This window comes from Cynocephalus volans, chromosome 18 (assembly GCF_027409185.1).
Source record: "Cynocephalus volans isolate mCynVol1 chromosome 18, mCynVol1.pri, whole genome shotgun sequence".
NCBI classification, from domain to species: Eukaryota; Metazoa; Chordata; class Mammalia; order Dermoptera; family Cynocephalidae; genus Cynocephalus; species Cynocephalus volans.
The window spans coordinates 3,775,395-3,785,642 of record NC_084477.1 but is presented as its reverse complement, the minus strand read 5'-3'; positions in this window follow the sequence as shown (position 1 = coordinate 3,785,642).

Below are 10,248 nucleotides of genomic sequence, written 5' to 3'. Positions count from 1 at the left end.
GTATGAGGGTAAAAATTTCTCCACATCCTCAATAACACCTGTTATTTTATTATTATTATTATTTTTGATAGCCATCTGAGTGAGTGTGAAGTGGTATCTCACTTTGGTTATTATTCACCTTTTCCTGGTGGATAATGGTGTTGAACGTCTTCTCATGCACTTGGTGGTCTTTTGCACATCTTCTTTGAAGAAATGTCTATTCAGATCCTTTGCCACTTTTTAATTGGGCTACTACTTACTCTCTGTCTTTTTTTAATTGAGTTCTAAATGTTCTTATCTATTCTGGATATGTCTTTTATTGGATATATGATTTACAGATATTTTCTCCCATTCTTTGGATTGTCTTTACAGTCTCTTGATAGTGTGCTTTGCAGCACAAGAATTTTTAATTTGGATTACTGTCTTCTGACCTCCACTGATTCTGATGTGAATTCAGTGATAATTCTTATAGTTACTCCCCTGTATGCAAAATATGTTTTTTTAATCCCCTCTGGCTGCCTCGCTGATTTTTTCTTATCTTTGCTTTTCAGCAGTTTGACGATTACATGATTTTTGTTGTATGTTTATTGTTTTGGGTTTGCTGAGCTCCTTGGTCTGAAACCTCCCGTGATCTGCCTTCGAGCCCTACTGGTTTTCTTCTGCCATCTCCAGTTTGCTTTTAAATACATGCAATAAATTTTTCATTTTAATTATTCTAATTTTCAGTTTTAGAATTTCCATTTGGTTCTTATTTATAGGTTTTATTTCTCTAATGAGGTTATCTGTTCAATAATTAAAAGTATACTTTCCTTTGATTCTGTGAACATATTTTTCTTTGTATCTTTGAATATATTTGTACTACCTGCTTTAAAGTCTAATTACGGAGTCCAACATCTGGCCCATCTCAGAGTCTGTTTCTATCTTCTTGCTTTTTGTTTTTTCCCTTGACTGTGAGTCTCGTGTTCATGTTTCTTATTATTCTACTAATATTTGATTTAGTGTTGGACTTTATGGATAATATTATACAGACTCAAGACTGTTATCTTCTCTAAAGACTGTTTATTTTTGTTCTAGGAGGCAGTGCAATTTACTTGATCCGTTTAAATTTGTGTAGGTCTAGTTTTATACTTTGTTAAGGTGAATTTTGGCAAAAACTTACATTTCCCAAGCCATTCTAATTTGACAGAATCCAACTGCCAAACTGTCTTCCATGCATATATTTTGAGGGCTTTGTTTTAGGCTTTCTGGGGCAGGTTACTGTATTGTAGCAGGCCTCACTGAAGGGTTTGCTTCTTTCTGCTAATGCAAAGCCTTTCTGGTGTCCCAGCTTGGTGCTTGAGTATTAAAGAGGGACACACGACATTTTTCTACCCTGGATGGGCAGGAATTTCAGTGCACTCCAGGACTGCTTGACTTCTAATATCTCCATTCTACTCTCAGCCCCTTAGCAACTTTTCACTAGCAAGGCTGGGGTACTCATGTCCTGGGCATGCACAGCCCTGCCCTGAGCCAAGGATTCATGAGGAACCACCACATGGAGTTCCAGGGATCCCCAGAAGTCCATGTGGGGGTTCCTCCTGCATAGCTCTCTCCTCCTCAATGTCTTGACTCACAGATTTTGGTCACTTCACCTTCCCCAAATCGGTCTGTCCTTCCTGAGCTCAACAGACGGCTTGTTCTTACTGGATCCAGCTGACTGTGCTGCAGTCCCTCTTCAGGCAGAGAGCTAAGCAGTCGTGGGCTCACCTCTGGAGTTTCTATCCTTCCAGGGGCCTCCAGCTTGGTTTCATACTGCCTGTTGTCCAATGTCTGAAAATAGTGGCTTCAAATACTGTGAGTTTTATGGTTTTTCATGGTAGGAGAGCTAGTCTGGTAACAGTTACTCTGACATAGCTGAAATAAGAACCAAATTCCTTTTAAATTATTAAATTTTAGCCCTTAGACCCAATGCAATACTCCAGCGAGGGAACATAGACTCTCTCCAGGATTATTTTCTTCCAAGCCAAAGGCAGGGTCCAGGCCTGACCCAAGGCTGGGTGAGTGGCCTGTTTTGCTTCCCTCTCTCCCAGGCCCACATAAGGATGTTTTCATCTTTCCTCTCTGGTGGCAAGAAGAGATCACACAAGGCAGAAACAAAGGTAAGAACCCGTGTGGCAGAGAGAGGCAGGCATGCTCTTCCCACAGTCTAGAGCCATCAGTCCCCCACCCCATCACCAGGCTCTGGTGTTCACAGACTGGGATGGCTGTAAACAAGGCTGCTCCCAAGACTCACCATTCCCAGGAGTGCAAGAGAGACTGCTCTGACTTTGATCCTTTTGCTTCTGGTAGGGAAAGCACTGCCCTCTGATGTTTTTGTCCAGTGACATATTCTTGAACATGACAAGTCCGAGCAGCATTCCCTCCTACTTGAGAGTAGGGAAAGGGGGAGGGGGAAGCAAAGAGACTCTTAACTTCAGAGTCCATCAGAGAATAGACTAGAAGATGATTTAAAAGAGCACGTGCCCAGGTCTGAGTTTTGAAGCGTTGATAATAGCTTCAGGTTGGAGGATAGGTTAGAGGAATAAGAGAATGTGAGACGGAGGTAGGGGGAGCTGAGGAGCAGGGCCTTGCTACTCAGAGTGTGGTCCTGAGCCCAGCAGCACGGTGATCACCTGGGAACTTGTTGGAAATGCAGAATCTCAGCACCTGCTGAATCAGAAGCTGCATGTAGAAATGACCCTTCACGATTTGCTCACACATTAAATTAGGGGAGCCCTGAATTAGGGAAGTAGTTTCAGGTAAAAAGTGACGCAGGCCTGAACCAGGCAGAAATGCACATGGGCATGGAGATAGGTTCAAACACCTTAGGAGGTTATACGCTACTGATTTTAATGACAATTCAAATTCTGAGGAAGATAGAGTCGTCTAGCATTTTCCATGGTTTCTTTGATGCTGGGTGAGTTCTGGCACCATTCACTGAAACAGAGGCAGGTTTTGGAGAAAAATGAAATTTTCCTTTTCAATGATATTTTTATTGAGATAATTGTAGACTTTTGTACAGTTGTAAGGTATCTTGAAAGAGAAACCTGTGTACCATTTATCTAGTTTTCCCCATTGGTAACACCTTTCAAAACTATAGTACAAAATTACAACCAGGATATTGACCACAGTCCAATCCACTCATCTTATTAGTATTTCCCCAGTTTTACTTATACTCATTTGTGTGTCTCTGTGTGTGTGTGGTTCTACACGGTTGTATCATGTGTGTAGGTTTGCATATCCACCACCACAGTCAAGATTCAGAGCAGTTCCACCACCGCAAGCATCTTAATGCTCCCCTTTTGTAACCACACCTCATTTCTTCATAGCACCCCACTGTCCCTAACCCTTGGCAACCACTTATCTATTCTCCATCTCTAAAACTTTTTCATTTAAAAATGTTATATGAATGGAAAAATAAAGCATGTAACCTTTTGAGATGGGCTATTTTTAGCATAGCATGATTCTCTGGCTCTTCACCCAGATAGTTCGTATATCAATAGTTGTGTTTTTTTGTATTGCTGAGTAGTATTCCATGGTATGTACACACCACAGTTTGTTGAAACACTCACCCATTGAAGGACAGCTGGTCTGTTTCCAGTTTTTGGCTGCTAGGAGTAAAGCTGTTATAAACATTTATGTACAAACTTTTGTGCAAACAAGGAGGTAACTGATGGGTCACATGATAGTTGCATTCTTGGCTTTATAAGAAACTGCCAAACTGTTCTGCAGAGTGCATGTACCATTTCACTTTCCTACCAGCAACACTGTGTCTCCACATAATCTTCAGCATGTGGTATTGTCACTATTTTTGTTTTATCCGTTATCATAGATGTACAGTGATAGCTCATAGTGGTTTTAACTTGCATTTCCCTGATGGCTAATAATGCTGATCGTCTTTTTCATGTGCTTATATACCATCCATATACCTCTCCAGTGTGTTGTCTGTTCATGTCTTTTGCCCATTTTCTCATTTGGATTTTTTAATTATTATTGAGTTTTGAGATTCTTTATATATATTCTAGATACTAGTCTTTTTCTGGATTTGTGGTTCGTAAATACTTTTCCCAAACTGTAGCTCATCTTTTCACACTCCTAAAAAGGTCCTCAGCAGAGCAAAAGTTTTAAATTTTAATGAAGTCCAATTTATAAAGGATCCCTTTTATGAATTTTGTTTTTGTTTGAAGTCCAAGGCTAGTCCTAGATTTCAAACTGTTTCTCTTATTTTTTTCCTAAGAATTTTATAATTTTATGTTTTACATTTCGGTCTGTGATAACCATTTTGAGTTAATTTTTGTATAAGTTTTGAGGTTTAAGTTAAGATTCTTTTGGGTTTTTTTTTTTAGCTTATGAATGTTTAGTTGCCATAGCACCATTTGTCAGATGGGCTTTCCATTGAGTTGCTTTGGCACCTTTGTCAAAAATTAGTTGAGCTTATATTTGTGGGTCTATTTATGGATCCTCTATTCTGTTCCATTGATCTATGTTTCTGTCCCTCCACCAGTACCATACTGCCATGATTACTGTAGTTATCTATTAAGGTTGGATTTTGGGTAGGATGACTTCACTCTCTTTATTCTTCTTTGGCTAGATTATTTTATCTATTCTAGGGCTTGTGATTTTCCACACAAATTTCAGAATATTTTTTTCTCTATGCACAAAACAGCTTACCGGGATTTGTTAGGAATCGATCTAAACCTAAAGAATCAATTTTGGCAAAACTGGCATATTTACTTTGTTGAGTCTTGCAATTCATGGACTTGGTATGTCTCTATATTTAAGTATTCTTTGATTTCTTTTATCTGCATTTTGTAATAATAATAATAATGCAAAAAAGGTGAGGGTGAATGCAGAATGTATAAATATATAAATTTGTCTTCCTCTTCAGAAGATAGTTGGGTGCTTTCTTACAAAGCTAACCGTGTTATTTACTATATGATCCAGCATTTGAACTCTTTGATATTTATCCAAATAAATCGAAAACTTATGTCTACATGAAAACTTGCACGTAATATTTGTAGCAACTTTATTTATGGCATAAGATCTTGCACATGTTTTGTATATAGAGAAAAATTTATACGTAAGTGTTTTATTTCTTTTGGAGCACATTGTAAATGGTATTGTGTTTTTAACTTCAGTTTCTGCATGTTCATTGTTAGTATTAAAAAATGTGATTAATTTGTATGTATGGGTTGATCTTGTCGCCTGCAATCTTGCTTAATATGTTGCACTTTGAACCTAATGAGTTTAAGTGTTTTGGGGACATCCAGGTGGAGAAGACCTACAGAAAGTTAGACGTGTATAAACTTGAGACCTAATCAGGGCTGGAGAGACAGATTTGGGAATCGGCCATGTCTAGGTGGTAACAAAAGCCATGAAAGTGGATGAGGTGCCCAAAAATTCTGAGAAGAAAAGAGAAGCTCAGGGTTCCTGGGAGCATCAGCATCCAAAAGGCACATGAGAGGAGGTGGCAATGGAGCTGATAAAGGCCACGGAGAAAAGACGGAAAACCAAGAGGAAGGGGTATCTGTGAAAGCAATGACAAGAGGGTGTTAAGGAATTTTCAACAGTGTTGGATTCCTCAGAAAGCTTAAAAAGCATATTAATATAGTTTATTGAGTTTGGCAAATAAAACCTTATATGACCTTAGAAAATGCGGTTCCAGTGTATATGTGAGTGTGGCAGACATGGATAGGTAGAAATTAGAAACTGTTATTCTGAGGACCTTAGTCAGTGCCTTGGGTTGATTGTCCCCCCAAAACTTTATCCCCACTGGAACTGTTGGAGGTGGGAAATCCTATTATGGTGATTGAGAGGTGGGGCCTTGAAGAGGTGATTGGATTGTAGGACCATGTCATAGTGAATGGATTAATAATGGTGGTCAGGGGTGGGGTTCTGAGGGCTTTAGAAGGACAGCACATGAGAGTCTCTCTCTGCTCTGCCATTTTCTGCCCTGTGAGACCCCTGCATTGCGGTAAACCCACCACCAAAGAAGACCCTCACCAGAGGTGTTCAATGGACTTGGGACTTCCCATCCTCCAAAGCCATAAGCAATAAATTTCATTTTCTTTATAAATCACCCAGTTCCAGGTATTTTGTTATAAGCAACAGAACTCAACTAATACAGTCACCAAAGAAAGGAAAGTGATAGGGCTGAAAGGAGAATATGGTGAGAGAAGGGAGCATTATTTCCCTACAAGGAAGGAACCAGTGGATAACAAAAGAAAGGTGGGAGTCAGAGGAGGAGGAAGTGGAAGGAGGAAGGGCTGTGGGGGGAGAGAGGTAGGAGACAGAGGGCAAAGATCAGGAGGACAAGGAGGAGGTGGAAGCAGGGGGAGGCAGCAGACAGGGTCACTGGTGGGGAGCGGAGACCAGAGGGTCGATGTCCAGAAGCTCGGTGGAGGGGTCAGCCTTGAAAGAACTCTTTCTCTGTGATTAATGCAAAAGAGGTGAGGGTGAATGCAGGATATATAAATATGTAAATTTGTCTTCCTCTTTGGAAGATAGTTTAGCAGTTTCTTACAAAGCTAACCATATTATTTACTCTACGAACTCTTTGGTATGTATCCAAGTAAATTGAAAACTTATGTCTATATGAAAACTTGCGCATAAATATTTGTAGCAATTTTATAATATCCAAAAATTGGAAACAACCAGGATGTCCTTCAATAGGTGTCCTTCAACAGGATAAACAAGCTATCGGATGTCCAGACAATGGCAAAAGAAATGAGCTATCAAGCCATGAAAAGACATGGAGGAATTTTAAATGCACATTACTAGGTGAATGAAGCCAGTCTGAAAAGGCTGCATACTATGTGAATCCAACTATATGACATTCTGGAAAAGGCAAAACTATAGAGATAGCAAAAAAGATCAGTGGTTTCTAGGGATTTGGGGAGAGAGAGAGATGAATACGGAGGGTACAGGGGCAGTTTTAGGGCAGTGAGGCTACTCTGTGTGATCCTGTAATGGTGAATACAGGACATTATGCATTTGTCAAAACCCATAGAAATGTATGACACAATGAGTGAACTCTAACGTAAACTATTGATTTTAGTTAATGGTAATGTATAGATATTGGTTCATCAGTTGTAACAAATGCACCACTCCGGTGCTCGGTGTTAATAATACCGAAACTGTGCACAGGGGAGGGAATGTGGAAATTCTCTGTACTTTCTCCTCAATATTCCTGTAAACCTAAAACTGCTCTAAAAATAGTCCATTAATTTAAAAATACGGAAAAGTGCATAGAGTATAAATGGATAATATTAATGGATTTTCACAAAGCAAGTACTATAGAATCACAAATGATAGAATAAGCCTACAATGGAAGACTTACTATAGAATAAGCAACTGACTAAAACAGACGATTGAAGCTATTGGGCTTGGGATGGTTCTTGATATCTGAGAATAAGAATGGGATATCTCGCCTGGATGAGCTTCCAATTTATTTGGGAAAAATGGGGATTTCTATGACCATATTTTATCAATTCTAAGATTATTTTAAAATTTATTTTTGCATCTCTAAAATTAGGTGAGTCTTACCGTCAATGGTATTTTATGATGGGCAACTTTTTTTTTCCTTAGGAGTACATAAAATATATGACATCTTGGAATTCAATAAAATATGGCACTTGTTTTAGTTTCTTAGAAGAGGGCTTTCTCTCCCAACTTAGAGCTATTCAAAGACCTAGGAGACCAGGGTCCAAGTCTTGGCTCTGTCATTACCTAGATGTTGACTGTGGCCATGTGCATTAATTTTTCTGATCCCGAGTTTCATCACCCTTGAAATGGTACAAATCAAACGATCCTTAAGTTTCCTGTGAGCTCGATATTTGCATCTAGGCCACATCGGTGGAATAGGGTCGGGAAGTTGCCCGGGTAATACAAATGAAACTGAACTGCTCTTCTCTCCCTGTGAAGCACCTGGATTGTTTCCAAATAGAAAATGCAGCTTAGTAACTGTTGTTAGTAAGAAGTGTCCTAGCCAAGCTTGGGTAGGAAATAGCAGCAGAACCGCAGGACTCGGGGTATGCAGTCACACATTTTATATATTTGGCACCACCTCGGACTCTCATATGAATAGAAATGAAAGACTTTTTCATTTTCAAAAATAAAATGCTTCAGATTTGATTTCCCTCTGAATTATACTTAGGAAAAAGGGGAAATTAGCTAAATCTCCAAGACACCCTCCAACCCTCCATCTGCCCGCTCTCCCCCGTGCCTCCCCAACACCTTCTGTGCTCCTGTTCCACCGCCATCGATTGCTCCCCTGGGCCCCTTCTCCAGACCTCTGCCGGTGGCTCTAGTCTCTGCATACAGGTCTACATGCTACAAAACGACATTCACCACCCAAAGCCACTTTAGAGCGTGGACTCCATCCTTTTAAACACTCCCCAGCAAGCCATCCTTCCAAACACTCCAAACACAACATGGCAGCTAATGTCGCAAGCCAGTGAGTCTCCTTTAGTGAAAAAAATCCTGGATTTTGCTTCCAGTAGTGGTGATTTGTGAGCAAATCAACAACCTCAGAAAGGCTGCTCATCTTTGCTACTTGCCTGTATGAGCCTGTTGTTAATAACGTAATTATGTTATTTGTTAATGTTAGTCATGTATTTGGTTATGGTAATGAACTATTGTTCTTTCAGATTAAGGCCACAAGGGCACTCATCTAGCTGTTAGTCTTTCCTAAATCTATCAGTTAAAGGCCAGAGGTATCCATATAAATCAATCACTTTACCCACTGCTAAAATCTAGCAGCTGTCTATATGACACAGAACTGTTGTTTGCTTCATCGAGAAGCTATCTCCTCACAGTTCTGGCCAGAAATGAAGATAAGTAACATAAGGAACAGACATCAGAAGGGGAAATTTAGGGCAATTTAAGTTAGACCACTTCTGTTTTGCTAACTTGCCTGTGTATGGCGTGATACGATAATTAATACATGATTTTTAAATACTGGAGACAAGAAAGCCTACCCCTTGCTTTCTTATCAGAACTTGGGAATAGATATACAGATTTGCTTTCTTCTTCAGCTTACTGTTATTTATTATTAATCTCATATTCATTGGTATCTTGGTTTGGGGAGACCAATAAATATGGAGGAAAGCCATTATTTTTGCTTTCAGATCTCCCACCCTCCTAGCCCTTGACAGTTTAAGCTGAATAAATAATAATCACCCACTTCTCTCTCATGTTCCTTCTTTCTCTCCTATCACCTGGTTCATATCTATAATTACTCCCTTAGATTCAGATAATTATAGAGATTTAATCAACATGCCATGACATTTGAGTGTTCACAACCACCAAAATTGATTCAATAAATATGTTGAAGATTGACTAATAAGCTGGATACCAGAGTGGCTTCTCAGATTTTTTTCTAGCATGCTTGCTCCTGAGTAAATACAAAGAAATTACTTTTGAGCAAGGCGGTGGCAGGAGGAAAATGCATTTTCTTCCTCCTCCCAAATTCCTATTTAAATAACTGATAACATATACAAATATATTTTTAAAACAGAGCTGAATACCACCCATGCACTTATAGATTTTGGTTTGGAGGAGAGCTATCATGATTGTCTATTTTTTGAGAAATGAAAGTGTCAAAAAAGTGAGTGGGCAGAAAACCCTGAAGATTTCCTCTGACAGGTTATGAAGTTCAAGAACTAGAGGCAAAAATTGGCTCTGGGGCTCTAAATTCTCTCTTACCTTTCCCAATGGTGGGATTTGGACACCACTGGTGTAGGGAAAATACAGGAAAATGGTCAAGGTCCCTTGGGGGTTCAGAGTCTTGCTGAGCAATTGATGTAAATATGCACGTGCACCCAGGTGTTCCTGGGTTGTCTGACTTGCTCCCAGGTTTCCTGAGTTATTGGACTTAAGTATAAAGGATGAGTGGCTCTGATCCACAGTGTCCCTTGCCCCTGGGATGCCTCAGAGAGCCACGGGGAGGCTGCTACTGCTGCTGGAGGCTGTTGCTGCAAGCTGCTGCGGAAGCTGAGGACTGAGCTCATGTAGTCTGCCAATGGCTCCCAGGATCTTTCCCAATTATCTAGCTCATGGGCCTGTGTGTGAGGGGTCTGGTGACCCATCCAGGCATGTGAGGGGTCTCTGACCCAGTCTGTACAATGGGTTTGAAGGGTCTGTGGGCTCTAACCCCCAGCAATATAATTGGCTACATCAGCAGGATTCCAACAATTGTCCCAGCTTTAGCCCTAGCAATAGAACTGGTAAATTCATAGGTCCTGTGTCCAC